The 21,635-nt window shown below is 44.6% G+C and overlaps 1 pseudogene; it reads right to left on the bottom strand.

Moving 5' to 3' along the window:
• Positions 1-5,110: 5,110 nt before the first annotated feature.
• On the bottom strand, positions 5,111-21,634 carry LOC100589919 (annotated as a pseudogene).
• Between the last annotated feature and the right edge of the window lies 1 nt (position 21,635).

Genomic DNA, 21,635 nt, shown 5'->3' with positions numbered 1-21,635 from the left:
CTTTTTCATTTTTCTATCTTAAAAATCCTCTCTAGCTTTCTATAACTTCTTAATGCTAACATTGCCAATTTAACCATCTTTAGGAAATAACTCATTCCATTTCAGTTTTCAAATATGTTGGCAAACACTTCAATATCCTTCCCCAAATTTGTAAACATTATGTATCTGTAATATAATGTGTGCGTGTGTTGAGAGAGAGATTAGATTTACTGAAATCTAAGTTGCTCTTGATTAAAAGACATATAATTATTTTATGAATTGCAAAGAAATAATAAAAGTTGCTGGCTGCCAGTTTACCTATAACAAATGCATTTTGATCATTTAGAATATTTACTTTAACATAGTTGATAGAGATCTCTTACTTAGTCTTCTTTAGATGTGTAGAGTTCTGGTGCAATGGTATGGTCATACACACATAAAAGGGAAAATATGCTGGCTAAAATGTCCCTAACGCACCCTTACAGCAGGGGCCTCTGCTCTGAATCACTTCTGGAGCTGCCTCCTCCATTATCTCCCCGGCTCTTCTCTTGGCTCCATCCTTCCCCTCCTCTGGAACTTCTCTCCGCCACTGGGCTTTTCTCAGAAGGACATCTGGTGCTGGGGTCCAGAGCCCCACAGGCACTGTGCCCCAGGGCAGATGTGCCGAGTTCCAGGAGGAAAACTTCAAAGATCCCTTTTTTATGTTTCCCTCCTATGAGGGTCTGGCTGCCAAAGTCACCAGCCCTGTGCAAGCAAGCTGAAGACAGAACCTGTCACCTCAAGGGATTCTCACAGTGTCCTTTCAGGTTTGATGTTTTCCCTGATAGGGAGGGAACCACAAGTCAGGCTCCTTTGGAGGCTTTTCACAAAGCCTCTCCTATGATAACCTTTGGTTTCATAGAAGCAACTTCGAATTGTAAAATGGTGGAGTTCAAATAACAAGCAACTTTAAAAGGCAATAAAATACCAAGATTATACCCTTAATGGAAGTGGCAGACCTAATTTTGAGGACTACTTTAAAGAAGGGTTATTTTGTTCTTAACAGATAACATGGAGACAGTGTAATACTTTCTTAATGTGCAATGACTTAAATTTATTGCTGGAGAAAAAGCACCATCTTAAACGTTGATCTGAAGCATCTTATCTCACATGCTGGAGGTCTTGGAGTTGTGTGTCTTCTGTTGTTCTGTGTAATTACTGACATGGCTTGAGGGGAAAGTGGGACTGCTCTAGTGGGGAGAACAGATGCAGAACCTGTTCTGGAGAACTTCACATACATTGAAGGTGCTGCTTTAAGAAAGTCCTGGCTGGGCGCGGTGGCTCACACCTGTAATCCCAGCATTTTGGGAGGCCAAGGCGGGTGGATCATTTGAGGTCAGAGTTTGAGACCAGCCTGGTCAACATGGTGAAACCCTGTCTCTACTAAAAATATAAAAAATTAGCCAGGTGTGGTGGTGGGCACCTGTAATCCCAGCTACTCAGGAGGCCAAGGCAGGAGAATTGCTTGAACCCAGGAGGCAGAGGTTGCAGTGAGCTGAGATAGTGCCATTGCACTCCAGCCTGGGTGAGAAGAGTGAAACCATCTCAAAAATTACAAAAAAAAAAAAAGGACAGAAAGAAAAGAAAAGAAAGTCCTGTGCTGAATGCCAGGAAAAGGAACCAGCACTGAGAAGTGCTAGCATGAGCCATAGGAGGGAGTCAATACCTAATGTTTGACTGCCAGTGAGGCTAACAGCAGTACTGATTTTAGAGGATAATTTGGAGCATTAAATTAGGCTAATGTAAAATTGTCAGCTTGTCTGTTTCAATATTTTCACGCTCTTCTCATGTTTTTTTTTATCTTGGCTTATGCACTGATCACCCCCTCCCCACCCCATGATGGGGGTGGGGATACACTACTGTCAGTTTATAAAGATGAAGGAAGGCCAAATACCATCTGTGTCAATCCTACCAAGCTGAAAGGTTGCAGGATGGGGTGGTTGTGCCTACAGAGGAGAGCCTTGGGCATCAAGAAATCATAGCCAATCACTTCTCCCCAGACTATGAAGTGCTTCACCACGGGAGAGGCATTGGGTAACAGTCCAATACATGTTAGCTGCATTGCTGTGTTGTTGTTATTGTCATGAATGTTTGCTCATGTGTAATAGCTACATCCCTTTGATATCAGCTTATATTAAACCCACAATTACCCTAACAAGTTCTCATGTAATTTTGGGAAGAGTGTTAAACATCTGGTTCCAGGGACCTAAATAATATGATTATCTCCTCATCTTTATAAATGGAGACCAACAGTTTCTAAAGATTTTGTATCCCTCAAAGCAAATTCCTTCAGTTTTCTTAATGCAGATGAGTAAAGAAAACAATCTCTTAGGAGTTTAGAAACAGGGAGTTTATGTTTATTCATGTATTTATTTACTTATTTATTTTTTTGAGACAAGGTCTCATTCTGTTGCCTTGATTGGAATGTAAGAACATAATCATGACTCACTGTAGCCTTGAGCTCCTGGGCTCAACAGATTCTCCCATCTCAGCCTCAGAGTAACTGGGATTACAAGTGCACACCACCATGCCCAGTTAATCTGTAAACATTTTTCTTTTTGTAGAGATGAGGTCTCACTATATCAATCAGGCTAGTTTCGAACTCCTGTCCTCAAGTGATCCTCCCACCTCAGCCTCCCAAAGTGCTGGGATGACAGACGTGAGCCATCTCACCCAGCCAATCTTCATTTTTCATTTAGCTTTAAAAAAAACAGCTCACGCTTGCTTGAATTTTGTTAACTTGATAAGTTGCCTCAAGCAGCAACAGAGTCTAAAATGTACAGACAAACCCAGCAATGAAAATCACTGATGAGGAAGATTGTAACAGCTTGAACCTGGCAAACGGTAAATAAGACTGGGCCATTTTCACCCTTTTACACCTGTCTGGTGGTGGTGGTTAGTTTTCTAAAAGGGTATAGTACTCCAAAGTTTCTGCGGTCTGGTAAATTTTGGGTCTGTGGTTACATGACTGATTTTAATCACATCTCTACTCTGGGATACCCCAATACCTGAGGGTTAACTGTCTGGGTACCCAGTAATATCACTGAATCTTCAAATCCTGGACAGAAAACTCAGCTGAAGTGGTTAGTCACCGTATCATGGCTGGACAGTTAATGGGTGCTTCATTCTAGCTGAGCTGAATTCAAGTCAAAGACCTAACCAAAAGGGGAGGGCACAGAAGTAAGGGCCTTTTTTTTTTTAATGAACTTCCCCTTTGACAGCCAAGGGCTCACAGATTTCAGGGTGGGGAATTTCTAGGACCCTGCCTGGTAGAGGGGGAAGACTTCTCAGCACTAGGACAGGGAGTGGGACACTCTTCCTTCATAACCACCTTGGGGAGTTCACAACTGCTTTTCCCCTAGAGAAGAGGCAGACTATAAAAACAGAATGAAACCAGAATGTTTTCTCTAATAGGGAAAATTATTTTTTCTCCTCCTCCTTTTTCACTTGACTTGCTTTTGGGCTAAACAAGGTTCCTGTTCTTCCCCCACCAAGTTATTTCTGTACTGACACAGTGAATACTGGATCTTCCACCTTCCCAAGAGAAAGATGAAGGAAATTGGTGGTCTTTTAAAAAGGCAAATAAAAATGCATTCTTGCCAGGTTCTTTTATTTTTCCACATCATTTTCCCTAATATTAGAATATCTTCCCCAGCTACTCAGATTCAGTTGAAAACAAAGCTGAAGTACAATAGTTTTGATCTCAGTGTTGGCGGAAGCCCTCCCTACTGCCAGCTCTCCTTTGGGGAAGGTGGGAGACAGAGAACATTGGTTTTCAGAGGCTGGAGTCCCTCTCAGCTCCCCTACTACAGGGGGTCCATGAAGACCCTGTCCCCTATTCCCCTCCTTCTCTCCTCCTGAAGTCCTGAAACCCAAAGCCAATACATTTGCTTCTGTATTCAGCAAATGCCTAGGATTATCATTTACATTTAGCAAAATGCTAATGAGGACCTAATTATAATTCCACATTTAAAACCATCAGACCACAAGAGACTGTATTATTCACTCACCCACCCCCCAGTTGTTTTTTAAGTGTGAGGAAGAAAGGCAGAAAGAGGTACTTCTCTGGTCTAAGTGGCTTAAGTAAAAGCCATCCTCAGGCCCAGAAAAACAGAATTGCAAAGGCACTTAGGTTTCAGAATTTGAGCTGGAAGATGTAACCACACAGGGGGCCAGGAGCAAGGTGACTGGAAATGCATCCCACCTGCCCAATGGTGCGGCTTGTGCACAAGTGTCGGGGGTGGGCAGCCAGCAGCTTCTTCTTCACACAGAGGCCCCCACCTCCCAGCTGCCTGGCTCTGCCTGCCTGAGTGTCCAACAGCGCGTTGATACAACTCTTTTCATGGTGGCCTGAGCTCACTCTAACCCTCTTGAGCAGGGCATTTGGGAAAGCAGGTTTAAAAACTCAACCACTTCTTCCTTCTGAATGGCTGCAGCAGCCCGATTTTCATCTGGCCTAGAACATTCTGCCAGGCTTTTCCACAGCAGTGAAGCCAAAGGCCTCATGCTCCGAGATAAGCTGGCAGGGCAGTGAGAGGCAGCTTCTGCTGAGCCTGTTTGCACTCCGTCATCCACACGGTGCAGCATGCCTGACACCTGTGAAAGGAAAATAAGAGCTCAGGACCCCAGTTCGCAATGCCAAAAGGAAAAACATGAGCAGAAAGCTGAGGCATGCAAGAAGCTGCCTTTCCTTTTGTTCCTCAGCAGACAGCTACAGATCAAGGTGAAACATCTCCACAGGTAGCTGCTCTATGTTCACCATATCTTATGTAAAGTGCTGACTTACTGAGCCCAAGATTAACATGTCATGGACTATTCCTCTGCCTGCTCCTTTTCTCTTGCCACATGTGAATTCTGTTATGTGACCATACCCTCCCTCTTCCCCCTCCAGCCTGCTTGTCCCCTTTAAATACTCAAAAGCCCACAAAAGCATCTTTGGAAAAAGACATAGACCAAACTGTTTCTATGATTCCGTGTTTGTTTCTTCCAGGCGTGTTCTTAACATTGGCAAAATACACTTTTAAACTGATGGGGAGCTGTCTCAGATGCTTTTTTGTTTACACACCCAACCTGCCAGGTGCCACCTGGCCTGCTATATGGGGAAGAAGTAGTCTCTATTGCTGATGTCATAAGGCCTCCACGGGTCCCTGGCATCTGGTTGGCCGTGGCTGGGAGTGGTGCCCATTCCAAGGCTGCTGGGGGACACTGAAGGGAGACGAGAGGAACAAGCACTGGGGTGGGTCTAGGTCTCTCTGTGACCAGCCACCCCAGAGAACACAACCAGTGCATGCTGATCTTATCTTCTTTCAGACCCTGCAACTTCCATGTCTTCTTTAACCCAGGAAGCTTGTTGCATTTGCAGAATCTCTGGGGAGAATATTATCATCATCTTTATTAGTAGTAGGTATTTGCATGGAGGTGGTCTCAGCTGGAGGACTCCTGGAGTCTGCCCAAAGGGTGCCCATGACCTCTGGGGTCTATTTACTTCACAAGCCTTGCCCCAGCTCCTCCTGGGCCTGAAGCTGTGTCTGATGCCTCATGCCTTTCCAGGTGATGTTGGAGATCCTTGGCCATCCATGTTATGAACATCTTTGCTATTTAGCCAGGTATCAAAGCTCAAACCATAGTCTGTAGAAATATAAGTTCCAGGAGTGGGGGTCTTGCTAGGTGACGTTGAGCCAGCAGGGCTTTCTGGCCACAGCAATGACTGTGATGTTGACAGGTGGGTCGTACTGCAGGATTCCATAACCCTCCAATATTTGGGCTTTGCTGAACTTGCTCCCAACACTGTTGGTAACACACAGGGACACTGTGTAGAAAGAGTAATCTCCCTCTGGCACTGCCAACTGGCAGAACTTCTGGGACTCCTGAGAATACTGGCATGGCTCCTGGAAGAGTTCTGCCTGACAGTTCTGAAACTTCCTCGCCAATAGCACAGCTTTGACTCAGAACCTTGACTCCGAGGACTCTATTCACAACCAATGTCACTGAGGGGGCTCTTCCAGAAGCAGGAGAGCTGGGGCTCCTCAGGAGAAACATCCACCAGCAAAGCACAGACCTGCTGGGCTGCCAGCCCGGCAGCAAGAATAGTTTCCAGAGTCGCAGAGCTGCATGGATCTCAGAAGCAGCCTCCTTCCCACATCAGCCCATCTGCTGGGGCATGAGCCTACACCGGGAGTCCTGTGCAACCAGTGGACAGTGGCATGATTTTCAGGTTCTCCCTCTGGACAGGTCAGGGGAATGCAGTATCCTGGTCAGCACATCACTCACTACCTTCAGCGTAGGGCAGCCTCCTGTGCTAGCACTGCCCACAGTGTGGCCAGCAGCACTCAGCGGATGGCCAGCATGCTTCCTCCTTGGCTAATACCCAGTGGTCCCAAAGAGGTGGACGGACTGGTGGGAACCAGGAGGCAGAGGCAGGGTGACAGGTGGGCAGGTGGGCTCAGGACAGGGGGCAGCCCCCGTGTGGCTCCCTCTGGCCCCGCCCAGCCTGGCTCAGTAGGGGTCAGTGTGATTTCCCACTCCCATAACTTGGAGCAGTGACGGGTACTGACAATGCAAGAAAACATCTTGAAATTCACTTTGTAAAGTGACTTGGCTAGACCAATTTATTTTCCCATCAATAGTGAAAAAAAGGACCTGTTTCTTCCCAGTCTTGACCTATTAGTGAGGTATGAAATTTTGAATTTTTGCCAGTCTAACAGGTATAATTTTAATTTGCATTCTTTCATAATGATATTCTAGTATTTTCTGAACAATCTAAGTTCTTCATTTAATGAAGTAGAACATTTTAAATATTTTTATGAGTTTGTAAAATTTGAGTCTGGTATAAAGAGCTTTCTCATCCCCAAGCTGTTACAGATAACTTCCATCATCATCTAATAGTTTATAATTTTGCCTGTTATAATTGCTTACAATACTTTTATACTTTTTTTACCTTGCTTTTTAGTTAATGTTCGAGGCTCCTTTCAATGTTCTCAACTCTTCAAACAAGTGTTGTTTCTGGAAAAGGTATTATTCCATTTTAAATTTTATCAGTTTTTCTGCCTGCAGTTGGGAATACCATGCTGAGTACTCTGCCTGGTAAAGTCAATGTATATTATACTCTTTAGCACAGCTATAAGATTATTGCGTAACAAAGACATACTTTGCCTTCTAATCTCATAACAAAATGATCTACACTCCATTCTGCCTTGAAAGTGTGACTTTTGGAGTCCGCTTTTCTCCTCCTCTCTTGGCAAATGTAAGAAGATGCACTGAAATTAAATGAATAAAATGCCATAGTATGGCATTGCATGCAGCGCTGGAAGGCCGTCACTGCAATTTGTAGTGCACCAGAGTGCAAGGCAAGGAGAATGCACACCTGGTCTTGGCCACAGCTGCTCAGCCCTGTTGTTCGCATTGCCCTGGGCGAGCAGCCATGAACAGTACACAAGTGAATGAACAAGGCTCTGTGTGCCAATAAAACTTTACTTATCGTTCACCAAATTTGAATTCCACGTAATTCTCACATGTCATAAAATGTTATTCTCATTTTGATTTTTTTAAAAAAACCATTTGAAAATGCACAAATGGTTGTTCGCTGGAGAGGATACAAAAGCAGGCAATTGCGCTATAGTTTGCCAACCTCTGCTGCAGGATAGCTTTTCCTACAAGAGATTTGTGCAATTATGCCTGCATCAATTATAAAGTATATTATGCTTTTTATACTAAGTGCAACTTCATTAATTCATTGGATAAAAATGTGTTCAGTGTCTGGCAAATGACAAGGAATAGACCAGACATAGGGATATTGCAGGAGTGAGGCGCTCAGCATGGCTGCCTTCACAAGGCTTTCAGTCCATGCTCAGTGCTATTTATGCATAAAGTTCCAGAAATAAAGGATTTAGCTTTGGACTTCCACTGAAATTAGTGGGTAAAATCAACAATTAGCCATTTCCAAAATGATAAGTTAAGTATTGAGATAGAGGTAAGCACCACACCTTATATAAGCACATGAGAAACATTCTAACTTAGAATGAGATAATAGAACCGTGAACATTTATCCTAGAACTGAATATTGAGCTGCCTCTTGAAGTATAAGAAATATGTGTCAAATAATGGAGGAAGGAGCATGGTGGGAAGTAGCATTTGTAAAGAGAGATCAAACAGATAACAATATCAACCTAAATGTGGGATTGTAGCATCCATTTTCTTATGGGATTCCTCAGGATCAAGTGCAAGTTCAATCAGAACCCCAGTCTCTGGTTACATTTCTTTTCCAAGGAGATGGGGCAGCTCTGAGGACGGATGATTTTAGACCATACAGTAGGATAAATATCTAAGACTTATTAGGAAGAATAGAAATAAAATAATGTGTTTTGGGTGTGGGGTTGGAGGTTCTAATTATTATTATTATTATTTTTTTTTGTTGTTGTTGTTTTTTTGAGACAGAGTCTCACTCTGTCGCCCAGTGCGATGGCACAACCTCGGCTCACTGCAACCTCTGCCTCCCGGGTTCAAGCGATTCTCCTGCCTCAGCCTCCCGAGTAGCTGGGATTACAGCGCCACCACACCCGGCTAATTTTTGTATTTTTGTAGAGACAGGGTTTTACCATGTTGGGCAGGCTGGTCTTGAACTCCTGACCTCAAGTGATCCACCCACCTTGGCCTCCCAAAGTGCTGGGATTACAGGCATGAGCCACTGCGCCGGGCAGGTTCTGACTATCTTAAGCACTGTCCTGCCTCCTGCTGCTTTATAACCTCAACAAGCCACCTCATTGCCGACAGATGGTGACAGAGCAGTTTAGATTACAGAACAAGTGGTAACGAGGGCAGTTTGTAGCAAGTACAGTTGTGTATAGCAAGTACAGTGAGTTGCATGTAGCTCATTTTCAAAATAGCTCTCAGACTATTGATGAGAAAATGTACATCAATTTTGATACCTAAGTTTATTTTTGTTGCAGGAAAACAGTCACTAAATAATCAAATTATTTACAACTTTAAGCCACCGTCTTATTTTGGTTAATCTGGAATGTCAAACGGTTTGCTGAGGGTAAATATTAGCATTCCTACTGACTGTATGTTTGGAGTTTTTTCACTATAAAATTTGAGACATTCTTCCAAAGTGAATCCATGCATTTGTTATTATTTAGGATTAAAATGATGAAGGGCAATGATTTCTTGGTGTAATTACTCTGAGTAAATAATTGATAAAATAGCATATATCTTGAAGGATATTAAGGAAAATGCCCTCCAGACTCTATTTTCATAATGGCTAAAATATTGGTAAATGCAAGGACCTCCCAATAAGCGAGTTGTAAAGTTGAGACTCAAATGTTAAAACATTGCCCAATGCTTAAGAATACCGCAAATATTTTGAAAGAGATATATTTGAAGAATGATCTCCAAATCTAGCAATTCTCGTAACTGTTTCACATGACTCTCTTTTCAGACTGAAGTTTATTAGACCCTCCTCTGGTCTAGTTATAAACGCCATAAGTTGATAGGAATACAGTGGACACAAATGAGTTGCAGGCATGGTGGGCTGGAAACAGCCGACCCTTGCATACTGGAAGTACCTTGTGTGCATGCACTGTGCTTCTGAAGGGTCTTCCTGTCCCACAGTGGCCCACGTCCTGGGCTTTCCTTTATTGAATGGGCAATGCACCCTGCCTTACGTGGGATTTGCACTGCCATTGGCTATTCGTGGTGGAGATAAAGAGGTTTAACAACAGGGCTGGGTGATCTGACCCTAGTCTTTTTGTTCCCAATGTCTCAAACAGTTTTTGCATGTGCTGTGTTCACTAACTCCAATTGTATTTTGCCCAGATTATTTTCCTCTTAGTCTTTTCAATCCATCTGTGTTTTATGAGCAAATGGTTTTGGTTTGTTTCTCCTTAACATTTGTCAAAGTGTGAGTTTGGTATCTGTGCAGTGTTTGATGTTTGAGAGCACCCTGGAACCCTTTGCTAACAATAAGAATTCACATGTTGATGAGGGTAAGCCAGGTCACTAAGGAAGTGTTTTTGCATTTTGCACTGATTTCAGCCAAGCTTCCTCTTGCCTTGCTGCTTTGCACACACAGCAAGCACAATATTGCTCAACGGCCCAGCAGGGCCCAGCCATGCATTCTGTGATGGGCTCCTGTGCTTCATCTCTCTTTACCCCATAAGTCATTCTAGCCCATATGGTACTGGGGTGGCAGCCTGGCCCAGCGGGGGTGTGCCTCCTCATCCTGTCCCTAGAGTCCTCAGTCAGGGTGGGAGGGGTGGTCTTTTGAGAGCAAAGCCTTTCACTCCCTGTCCTGGGTAAAGAAAGGTAATTAATTTTCAACTAAATTAATTAGGCTGATTTTCTTATTGTGGTATGCTATAATTAGAGGGCTGTCTCTTGTCTTAGAAAAGAAAGGAGGCCAAAACTAATCATTCAGATTTAGAATCATGTTCTTTGAACCCAAAGGATTCAACATTGCTTATGTAAGAGTCAGTTCTAGGAGGTTGTCAGACAGCAATAAACTGACTTACTTGATTAACACACTCACACAGACACACACCACAAATTTCATTGTTAGGAAAGGAAAGACTGGCTGGGCATGATGGCTCACACCTGTAATCCCAGCAGTTTGGTAGGTGGAGGCAGGTAGACCACATGAAGCCAGGAGATCAAGACCAGCCTTGGCAACATGATGAAACCCCACCCCATTTCTACTAAAAATGCAAAAATTAGTGGGACATGGTGGGGCAAGCCTGCAATCCTAGCTACTCAAGAGGCTGAGGCACGAGAATTGTTTGAACTCAGGAGGCAGAGGTTGCAATGAGGCAAGACTGAGCCGCAGCCCTCCATCCTGGGCAACAGAGCAAGACTGCATCTCAAAAAAAAAGAAAGAGAAAGAAAAGGAAAGAGAAAGAAAGAAAGAAGGAAGGAAAGAAAGAAAGAAAGAGAGAAAGAAAGAAAGAAGAAAGAAAGAAAGAAAGAAGAGAAGGAAGGAAGGAAGGAAAAGGGAGAGAGAGAGAAAGAGAGAGGGAGAGAGGGAGGGAGGGAAAGAGGGAGGGAGGGATGGAAGGAGGAAGGAAGGAAGGAGAGAGAAAAGGAGGGAAGGAAGGAAGGAAGAAAGGAAGGAAGAAAGGAAGGAAGAAAGGAAGGAAAAAGAAAGAAAAGGAAGGAAGGAAGGAGGGAAGGAAGGAAAGAAGGAAGGGCTGTAGGCATAATATGGAAAAATTTTATAAATGTTCTGCCAACTTTCGTCTTGGGCTTACTGAGAAATTCTAAAGAAAGTGCTTGCATTAACTCATCTCTATTTTTGTGTGTAGTGTGCAGTGTGTGTGAACCACTTTAGATAGAATGGGCTAGATAGACTCTGTAATACCCATTAATTTTCTGCTTATAACTCCACTGAGTCCCATCACGGGTTCCTAAAATTATACCTGAGATACCAGGAGAAAGGCCCCAGAAGTTACCATTATTCAACCCTGCTGGCTAATAGTGAGAAAATGACACCTAGAAAAGTTGAGGTCTTTATCCAGAGACACAGTTTGCAGTAAAGCTCAAACTAGAGCCAGGTCTCCTGTGTTCCTGTATCCTTTCCATTATAGATATGATGTCAATGACTGTCTACACTCAGTAATCTTTTGGGGAGGAAGAGGAAAGACAGTATCTTGATAAATCCTAGAATCACCAATGAAACTTTAATTTTATTTATTTATTTATTTTGAGACGGAGTCTCACTCTGTTGCCCAGGCTGGAGTGCAGTGGCGAGATCTCGGCTCCCTGCAACCTTTGCCTCCTGGGTTCAAGCGATTCTCGTGCCTCAGCCTCCCAAGTAGCTAGGACTACAGGCATTTGCCACCACGCCTGGCTTATTTTTTGTCTTTTTAGTAGACACGGGGTTTCACCATGTTAACCAGGATGATCTCCATCTCCTGACCTCGTGATCTGCCCACCTCGGCCTCCCGGAGTGCTGGGATTACAGGCGTGAGCCACCATGCCCAGCTTACCAATGAATGCTTTTCCAGGTCATCCGAGCTGTCTCTTCCCTCCCCCAACCCTGACTGCCCTCCTCTGCCCCCGTAGTCTTCTACAAGGTTATTTCTACATGAAATTCATATAGATGAAACTGATGGTCAAACTTGAAGCAACGCTTATGTCAAGATGGCAGCAGTCCTCTCCTGCAGTTTGGTTTTTATCTTGATGAGTGAGGGCGTCTCTCTACTAGCCGGCAGGGTGCATCTGCTCCTTGCTGTGGATGGATTGCTTTGACTGAGATGTGGAGATGAAATCAGAAGGAAAAAAACATGAAGACACCAAGACTAAACTGAAAACCCCAACAGCAGTTTCAGGAGTCCACAACCATCCTGTTTTGATCTGTAATCAGCTCAAGTTGACAGGTGCCTCCAGTTGGACCTGATTCTTTTCCAGCCAAGAAAATGTCTACAGATTGCATTTGTGCTGTTGGAACTCACTGCTGTGGAGGGGGCCGTGGTCCAGCCCTGATTCAGCTTTGTGGTGGACAGAAACCTGTCCCTCCACCTTCATTTTCTCTCACCCATCACCAGAGGCACAGTTGTCAGCCTTTGCCACAGAGCCACACAAAAGGGGTCAGGCCTACCTGGTCTCACAGAGGAGCATCTGGAACCAGCCTTTGGGCTTTCTCATGCGGAAGTCTGGCCTCATGCAGGCAATTACTTTTTATTACTTGTCAAAACCTCCATAAGGCCAGTGGTTCCTTCTCTTTTTATGTAGCTTTTTTGTTTTGAAATAATTTCAAATTTACAAAAGGGTTACAAGATAGTGCTGAGAATTTCTGGTCCTTCCCAAGCTCCCTCTAATGTCAACATCTCACAAAACCACGGTGCACTTATCATTGGTACAACACAATTCACTAAACTACAGACTATTCAGATTTCACCAGATTTTCGCTCTGGCCTTTTCCTCTTCCTGGGTCCCATCCAGAATATTATACCACATTTAGTCGTCATGTCTCTTCAGTCACTTGGAATTGGTGACAGTTCCTCAGGGTTTTTTATGACCTTGATACTTTTGAATAATGCTCATCAAGTATTTTGTAGACTTTCCCTCATATTGGGGTTGTCTGTTGTTTTCTCGTGGTGCCACAGAAGTCGTGAATCTTGAGGGAGAATTCCATAGGGGGGCTGTATCTGTCTGCCTCATCTCATCATAGATGAAGGGGGGAATGATATCAACCACCTGTGATGTTAATATCATGTTCACCCCTTCACTTGTTTGCCTGTTCACCCTTATCACTTGGTTAAGGTGGTGTCAGCCACTTAAAAGTCACTATTCTCCACTGAAAAGTCACTATTTTTCCCTTACCATGCTTTGTTCCTTAGGGGAGGGAAACTAAGTTTCAGTTCCAGAAAAGAAGAATGCTAAAGTATTTGTGGAGATATTTTTAAACTACCACAGTAATTAGGAAATATTTGGGGGTAAATACTATGAGCCTGTGGAAATATCAAGCATTCATCAGTGGGTCTTCCCTGCTGCAATTATTGCTGTGGGATTCTCATGGTGATTTCCATTTCTCTCAATCCTCTTGCATTTATTAATTGGAATTATTCAATAGGAAAAATGTGTTTCTTCTCTCCCATCTTATTTATGTAGTCATTTATTTATATCAACATGAACTCATGGCTATTTATTTTATTCTTTGGGTTACAGTCAAATACAATAATCATTTCTTTTTCTTGCTAAAATTGTTGCAGCTATGACCATTGGTAGCTCCTTCAGGTTTGTTCCTTTTGAAATACTCCTATGACCACCTCCAACCTCCAACTGTTTTAAATCACTTGCTCACTTTCTGGTACAATAAGATGCTCCAAGCTCACCTTCTATTTTCCCTTCCCTAGCCCTAGCATCAGACATTGTCTGTGGAGTCCTGGTTCTTTTTATTGGAGAATGATTTTAGACACCAAATTCTAGGTGCTTGTGTGTGCTTATTGCTACTAGGATGTCACAGTTTCTAAATCCTCTCAGCAGGCAGAAATAGAAAAAAAAAAGTGTGTGTATATTAACCCATGTGTAAACATACATATGTATTTATTTCTGTATATTCATTTGTAGACACATTAAAATAAACAGAATTCATATTAATATCTCCAACTGCAAACCAGAAGAATAGAGTTTATCCTAGCATTGTTCCCCCTCTTGCTTACTTGTAACTTCTTTCTCTGTGGGTAAGAATCCTGGGTCTCATGATCTATAATTTATTTACTCACCTGTTTAATTCTAGTACACAGGTAAAGTCGTTTCAGAATTGCTAATCTCTACTCCTGTGAGAAACAAATGTATTCACTAAAGTACAGTCCTTATGTAATTAAAACTTCTTGTCTTTAGCCTTACAGTATCCAGTCAAAATTTTCCCTTTAAAAATAACAACCTCCAAATAACTGCCTCATTCTACCACCTTATCTTCCCATTCCTAATTCCCTTTAACTTGCTCAATGTTTTTCATTAAAGTTACCACCTTTTAGTGTACTGTGTAAATTTGCATAGATATTAAACTCTGTCTGTCTCCCTGATGAGGATGCAGGCAAGGGTCTTTGTGGGAACATTATGGTCCTCAACACACGTTCATTAAATCAAGTGACCATAGGTAGCTGAGGGTGAATATCCATGTAAATTCAGAAGTGGACCCCCAAAGAAGACCTTAATACTTCCACAAGTAATCTGGGGATCTGGTCAGAATTCCTCTGTTTTACCTATTTGCAGCATATCAGCTTCTTCAAGGCAGGCCTCCTGAACTCCACTGCAGCCCCGAGGAAACCCGCTGACCTCTCATAGCTGTGAAATCACCTGAGGCACGAGCTCCCCATCTGGGCTGTACATTGGAGCCTGGTACCTGGGATCTGTTTCCAGGAATCAAATTAATCTGGGGTAGGGACTAAACATTAGGTTTTCAAAAATTGTGGTAAAATACACAAAACATAAAATTTGCCATTTTAACTATTTTTAGGTGTACAGTTCAGTGACATTAAGTGCATTCACATTGTTGTGAAACTGTCACCACAATCCGTGTCTGGAACAATTTTTATCTTGCAAAACTAAACTCTATACCCATTGGAAACTCTATATCCATTAAATAACAAATCCTGATCCTCCTCTCCCCCTAGACTCTGGCAACCTCCATTATACTTTCTCTCTCTATAAATTTGATTACTCTAGGTATCTCATATGAGTAAAATCATATAATATTCGTCTCTTTGTGACTGGTTTATTTCATTTAACATAATGTCCTCAAGGATCATCCATGTTGTAGGATGTGTCAGAATTTCCTTCCTTTTTAAGGTTGAATAACATTTCATCGTATGAACAGACTACATTTTGTTTATCCCTTCATTGATCTATGGACACCTGAGTTGCATTCACCTTTTATTCATTGTAGATAATGCTGCTATGAACATGGGTGTACAAATATTTGTTCAAGTCCCTGCTTTCAATTGTTAAGGGCAGGCCAGGCGCAGTGGCTCATGCCTGTAATCTCAGCACTTTGGGAGGCCGAGGCCGGCAGATCACCTAAGGTCAGGAGTTTGAGACCAGCCTGGCCAACGGTGGTGCAACCCCATCTCTACTAAAAATACAAAAGTTAGCCACCCGTGATGGTGGTTGCCTGTAATCTCAGATACTCAGGAGGTTGAGGCAGGAGAATCACTAGAACCTGGGAGGCAGAGGTTGCAGTGAGCTGAGATCGCGCCATTGCGCTCCAGCCTGGGCGACATGTGCAAAACTCCATCTCAAAAAAAAAAATTATTTAGGGCAATACCCAGAGGTAAGATTACCTAAACATTGGGAATTTTAGGTGGCTTTCTATGTGGTTCTGACGTACCACCAAGGTTGTAAGCCGATGTCCTAATGTTTTCATCACACTGCTAATGAGGGAGGTTGCTGGAATTACAAGGGTTAACACCACTCCATTCATATTATTGAATGGATGGATTCATAAAGTATTCTTGGGCGCCATGCAAAAAAATTCAGATTCATTTTTTAAGAAAAAAAGTGGAGTTGGATGTTAAAACTGAAGGGATTTTGACGATGGGGTTTCAGAAAGTAGTTGTAATACCAGTGTGTCACCTGCAGCCCCGAAAGCAAAGTCTGGTTTTAGCTTAACTCCCATCTCAAAGTCTAAGTCAATTGCCAGTTTAGCTAACATACACTCTGATGGGATGAGAAAAGGAAAATGCAAGTTCTAAGATGTGACTTTAACTTATTCAGATCATTTTTAAAATGCTTAATGTAAGTCCATCACAGTTTAGTAAGTTTCTCCCCAAAATATTTCTCAGAATGCCTTTGCAATGAAAATATATTGAGTAAGATCTTTTGTCTTCAGATAAATATCAATTTATTTCTTTTGAACTCCAACTGCCAAAAGAAAAAAAAAGAATAGAAAGGAAATAAAAATGAATAAAAGGAAAACAAGATATGTATTTCCCCCTCTGTCTAGACATCCTGCTTCCCCCAGGCTTCTGGTAGAAACCACAAAGGGAGAAACCTCAAACCCCTGAAAAGCATCACCCTGGAGTGGGGAGGAACATCTTAGCAGGTCTCCTGCCACCATCTTCAAGGTGCTAGGTTTCCGCAGCAGTCGTAAAACACAGCTTGCCCTGAGCTGTGAGCAAGGTGCTACAGAAGCAGCTGCTTAGCTGCTCACCTGGATGCTGTCCTGCCCAGCAGCCCAGCCTAGGGGAGCTGGCCAAGGTCGGGTATCAGCTGCATTCTCTGGAAAGCAGGCTTCCCTTCCAGCATCTCAGGCCAGATAGATGGTCATAGTTCTTAGGAATAAGGCCTGGGGAGTTGCACCATGGACCAGCAGCAGAGGAGGAGGGAGGAAGCTTCTGCCCAAATGACCATGGTCTGTTCCATGGCTCCAAGCCCAGCTGACTCCACTGTACCAACAGGAGAGGGACGACTTCCCTGGAAGTGAAGGGAAGGGAGTGGCAGAGCGGCAGCTCCAGCAGTATGTCCACGCTGGATGGCTGCTGGCCCACCAAGAGGAGAGTGGGACATGTATTAAATCCTTGTGGCTCCTGCTCCCAGGAGTCAAGGTCATTGTTCAGTGGAATGAAGGCCAGTGTGCTGTGACAGCTGAGCCTGCATCCCCAGCTGTGCAGGGCTGGGGTGGGGGGAGGGGCTGAAGCCACCGCCCAGGGGCAGTCACTATTTCTGAGAGTGTTGGCAACACAGGGTCTTTAGTTAATTAGATGGACTCATGCCCCTGCAGCCCAGTGACCCTTCATCTCAGGCTGTCACCCATCCATCCATTCCATTTTTTGTCTGTTCAGGCCACTCATATTTGCTTTTTCTTCGAACACTAAGACAGGTGATGCAGCACTAGTTGGAATTCCCCATGCAGCCCTAGCTAAGAATTCCCTGGCCTCCTTCACGTACACTCACACCTCTCACATGTCTCTCTGTCTCTCTCTCACACACACACACACACACTCTCTCTCTCTCTCTCTCATACAACATTACCTCCCGATGTCCTCTGAGTTTTGGACTCTTTTCTAACTACCTGCATGGTAGGATGCTATGGCAAGAAGGTAAGTAAGGCGGGTACCCCATTCCCTCTTCTTTATCCATAAGCTGCCCACTAGCACTCCCAGTTCCTCGCTCTGGGGCCCCCTGTGGTCCCACCGGCCCTTCAGGGGCTGACTGGGTACATGTGGTGTGCCGGCCCATGACTTCTTTTCCACAGAGCCGAGAAACAGCCACTCTGCATGCCGAGGTAATGATCTACACCCTGACCCAATGAAGATGACTCCTCCCTCCGTTTCACTGTACCTACCGTTAACACTGATGCCAGAGGGACAGAGGTGGTCACCCTGAGTTTCTGAGGGACAGATGAAAGGACAAAGAAGGAAAGAGACAAATATTTATTGTCCACCTAATGCAATATTTTTCCATTTTTGGGGTCTACAGCCCCAAGTAAGAACTACATTTGTGTATGAGATACAACGGAAACAAAAGTATCATGAAAAGCTTAGCTTCACTATGTATGATAAAGAAAAACCATAACAAAGTTAACATCAAATATGACACAGAAGATTTAAATACAAACCCCCAGTAAATCATTTAGAATCAACAACAACAAATCAATTTGAACCATGACCTACTGGATTGATTTTCCTTTCCACTAATGGGTGGCAACCCACATTCTCAAAACCGCAGCATCAGCCTGGGCCAGATGCTACCTGCAGCACGTCTCATTTAACGCCCGCAAAATGTATTTGAAAGCGGTATTAATAGCTCCATTTTACAGATGAAGAACCTAAAAGCTCAGTCAGTATAACCGACTAGGAGAAACACTTCACCTAATAAAAGCCAATTTGGCATATAGCGCCATGTCATTCTTGTCCCTCTCTCGACTTCCAAGGCAGTGGGCATGTCCCCTGCTTGGGGTGGGGTTGTGGGGCAGCGGGGCCGGGGGGCGGGGAGCGGGTAGCAGGAGCTTCCTGACGCTGGGTCAGCTCAGGGCCTCCACTGGACCCTTACATAAGTAAGAAAAAAGGTCAGGTTCACTTGGGAGCAGCCAAGAAGCATTGCAGAGTAAGGCAGTCCCCTCTTTCAAGCCTTGGTTTTGTGTCCAGCTAATGGGGACATGCTGCGTCCCCAGGGCTAAACCAAAGCCTGTGCCTGAGAACGGCCTGCAGCCTCTGCAGCAGGACTCCGATGCTGCAGGGCTGGTGATGAAAGTCTCACCAATCCAACCTAGAGCACTGATTCTGCAACAATTTCTTCAGTAACTATTTGGGGTTTTTATTTGCTGGCTTTCTGGTGTTTTTTTTCTTTGCTCCACTTTTCTAATTAGCAAGATCCATAGCACTGTAGGTTTAATCTTGTTTTATTAATAAAAGGAATATTCCCAAATTCAAGACTGAGCTGAAGTGAGTCCTTTACTTCTTTCCAGAGTTTGCTGTTCTAGGGGTCTTGCAGGGGCAGGCGCTGGTCCTGCTGCTGAGTGTGGAAAATAACCTCCGCTACCAGATGTTCTCTTTCTGGGATTTAATACAATGTTTGAGGATTTAATACAATCTGAAATAAGTTTGAGGAGTGAAGCTGAAATTATTTCGCAGAGTCCCTTTCCTTCTACAGCCCCTCTAAAAATTCCACTTGGATCACATTTTGTGTCCAACAATACACTGGGCCTAAGAAATCAGGGTGGAAAGGAGGAGATCACACACTTCTGGTCCTTAAGTGGATAATGAGCTTGTTCAGTGCTTCTCAAACCTCAGCTCATCTGGGAATCCTCTGAGAGGTTTGTTCCAACACAGATTGAGGGATCCACCCGAGTTTCCCACCCACCAGGTGTGGAGTGGCTGGAATTCACACATCTGACAGGTTTCCTGGGGCTGCTCCCCATCTGGGGACCCACTTGGAGAACCATAGATCTAGTGAAGAGTTTTCCCCTCATGAAATGACTTAGGACTGATCTGAAGCTGAGCCCGGGGCTCCAGGCGCTCCTGCAAGGTGAGGGGATCACTGTGGGCCACGGCCAGCCTGTGTGGAACTGTGCTTCTGCAGCTAACCTTGCCTTCTCCCGGGCTTGTTCCCTCCCGGAAGCTGGAAGCCAGTGATTGACAGGTCCAAGTGCACCCCCACCCTTGCCGAGGCCAGCCCATCTGTTGAAGCATATGCTCTGAAACCCACAGGCTTCTACCAGGAGCTCATTATCTACAAATTACTAAGCTAGCAGCCGTGAACAGCTCCTCTCTGCCCGCGACAGTAAACCGCGCCGGCTGCCGCTCTGTCGCTGCTGAGACACAAGTCTGACAGGTGCTACCCAGCACCTGCCCCGAGGTCCTCTTCCTCCCTAGCTGTGTCCCACTGCCTGTGGACACTTGCAAAGAAGTGTTTCACAAAGACACTTCTGATCTTAGTATAACTCTCAGGAAATTTGGCACTGACACGTCTCTCTGTTTTGGTAGCAATTATTGGTGACAATGAGGACTACATCCTGCACACTGTTGATTTTCTTATGTAGAGCCTATTTAACATTGAACAGGGGTGTCTCAGAAAAAGTCAAACCTGCAGATGCCCTCCAAGCCCTGGATAGGTGCGAGGCCCCCAGGGGGGCTGTGACTCAGGACGCTGCCACCTCGCAGAATCAGAGGACATCCTGGAGCAGCCTTGGGGAAGGCAGCAGTTGCTCGGCTGGCGAGCTTGGGGTACACCTGTCCACCTTTCTCCCTTTTGCTTGAGTTTCTTTGCTGGAGTTAGGTCACACAAACACTACTGTTATTAATATATTATTATCGTTTGAATGTGTGGGAAAAAAGCTGAATGAGAGGGGAAGAAAATTATCTTTTTCTGTTCAATATGCAAACAAGTTCAGTGTGATTTGTCCAAAAGAGCTCACATGGTTTACAAACAGGCCTGTGTGTGCACTGGGGCCACACAGTTACCTACACCCCAGGCAAGACACCTCAGAGGAGTGAAATTCTCCTGCACCTCATTTTATATCAACCATGGCTCCAAGCAGGTCCAGTGCCTTCCAGACGATTGCTTTTGCCTGGTTGAGCAGGGAAGAGGGCATGGTCTGTGCTCGAGAGTTGTATGGTTGAAGATAGCACCTTGAAGGAGACGTGAATCCCTCCAATGATGCATACCCAGGTAGTTTTTCTAGATGCCCTGTTGGTCTCCGGAACTTGAAGTTATGGGAACTGCTCTTTGGCTCCTGATGGGGTGGAGAAGTTGAGTAACCACAGTTCTGTAGACAGGTGTCTGTCTTGAAAAGAAACCTTGGCGGCAGACCTGAATGTCTTGGCATGCTTGGCAGCCCCTCAGAGGGCAGCGAGAAGTCAAGAGCTGCCTTTCTGGGAGAACAAGTTCCCTTCCGTGATAAATAGTGTCTAGAGTCTAACAAACGTGTTCAGTGTATCTATATGTGTCCAAGCCAGGGCATCTCACCTGCGGCCTGACCCTGGAGTAAGAGGAAACCGGATATGTATGGACTGTGACACAAATAAGTAAGGAAAAAGGCCAGGGTCACTTGGGAGCAGCCAAGAAGCCTTGCAGAGTAAGGCAGTCCCTTCTTTCAAGTCTTGGTTTTGTGTCCAGCTAATGGGGACATGCTGCGTCCCCCGGGGCTAAACGAAAGGAACAATGGCACCAGCAGGCTTGTTCCGAGGTAAAGGGTAACATTGGCACAATGTGCCCAGGCCCAGAATATGGGTGAACGAGCACAGCGCTTGCTGTCTCCCAGGCTCCAAAATAAACAAATGCACACCAGGGATGGAACTGAGAGGCCACTCAGGGGCAAGTTTCTCAGTGTTCCTATTAGAACAGTTAAGTGTTGACACCCCAGCTCTGCAGAGCTGCCATGGCTTATGCTGTCTCACTTTCCACAAGACCAAGGGGCCATGCCAGCAGCCAGGAGCCTGCAGAGTAACTCCTGCAAGACTGGACGATGGAATGGGGGGCCGTTGGCATAGGGGGCTGGCGGGGGGTGGGCCCTCATGCACTGTGCCCTCCAACTGGCAGAAATGCCAGATTCCCTGGGTTGCAGGCTGTCCAATAGCTCTGACAGGCTATTGGAAGGTGAGGAGGAAAGAGTAGGCATCAGCCCGGATGAGGGGGTGCTGGAGCAACAGCGGTTCCCAGAAAACACTGTCCATGCCGGCAGCATC

The sequence above is a fragment of the Nomascus leucogenys genome, chromosome 1a (assembly GCF_006542625.1).
Source record: "Nomascus leucogenys isolate Asia chromosome 1a, Asia_NLE_v1, whole genome shotgun sequence".
Lineage (NCBI taxonomy): Eukaryota > Metazoa > Chordata > Mammalia > Primates > Hylobatidae > Nomascus > Nomascus leucogenys.
The sequence above is the reverse complement of the archived record's forward strand: the minus strand, read 5'-3'. Positions and strand labels throughout refer to the sequence as shown.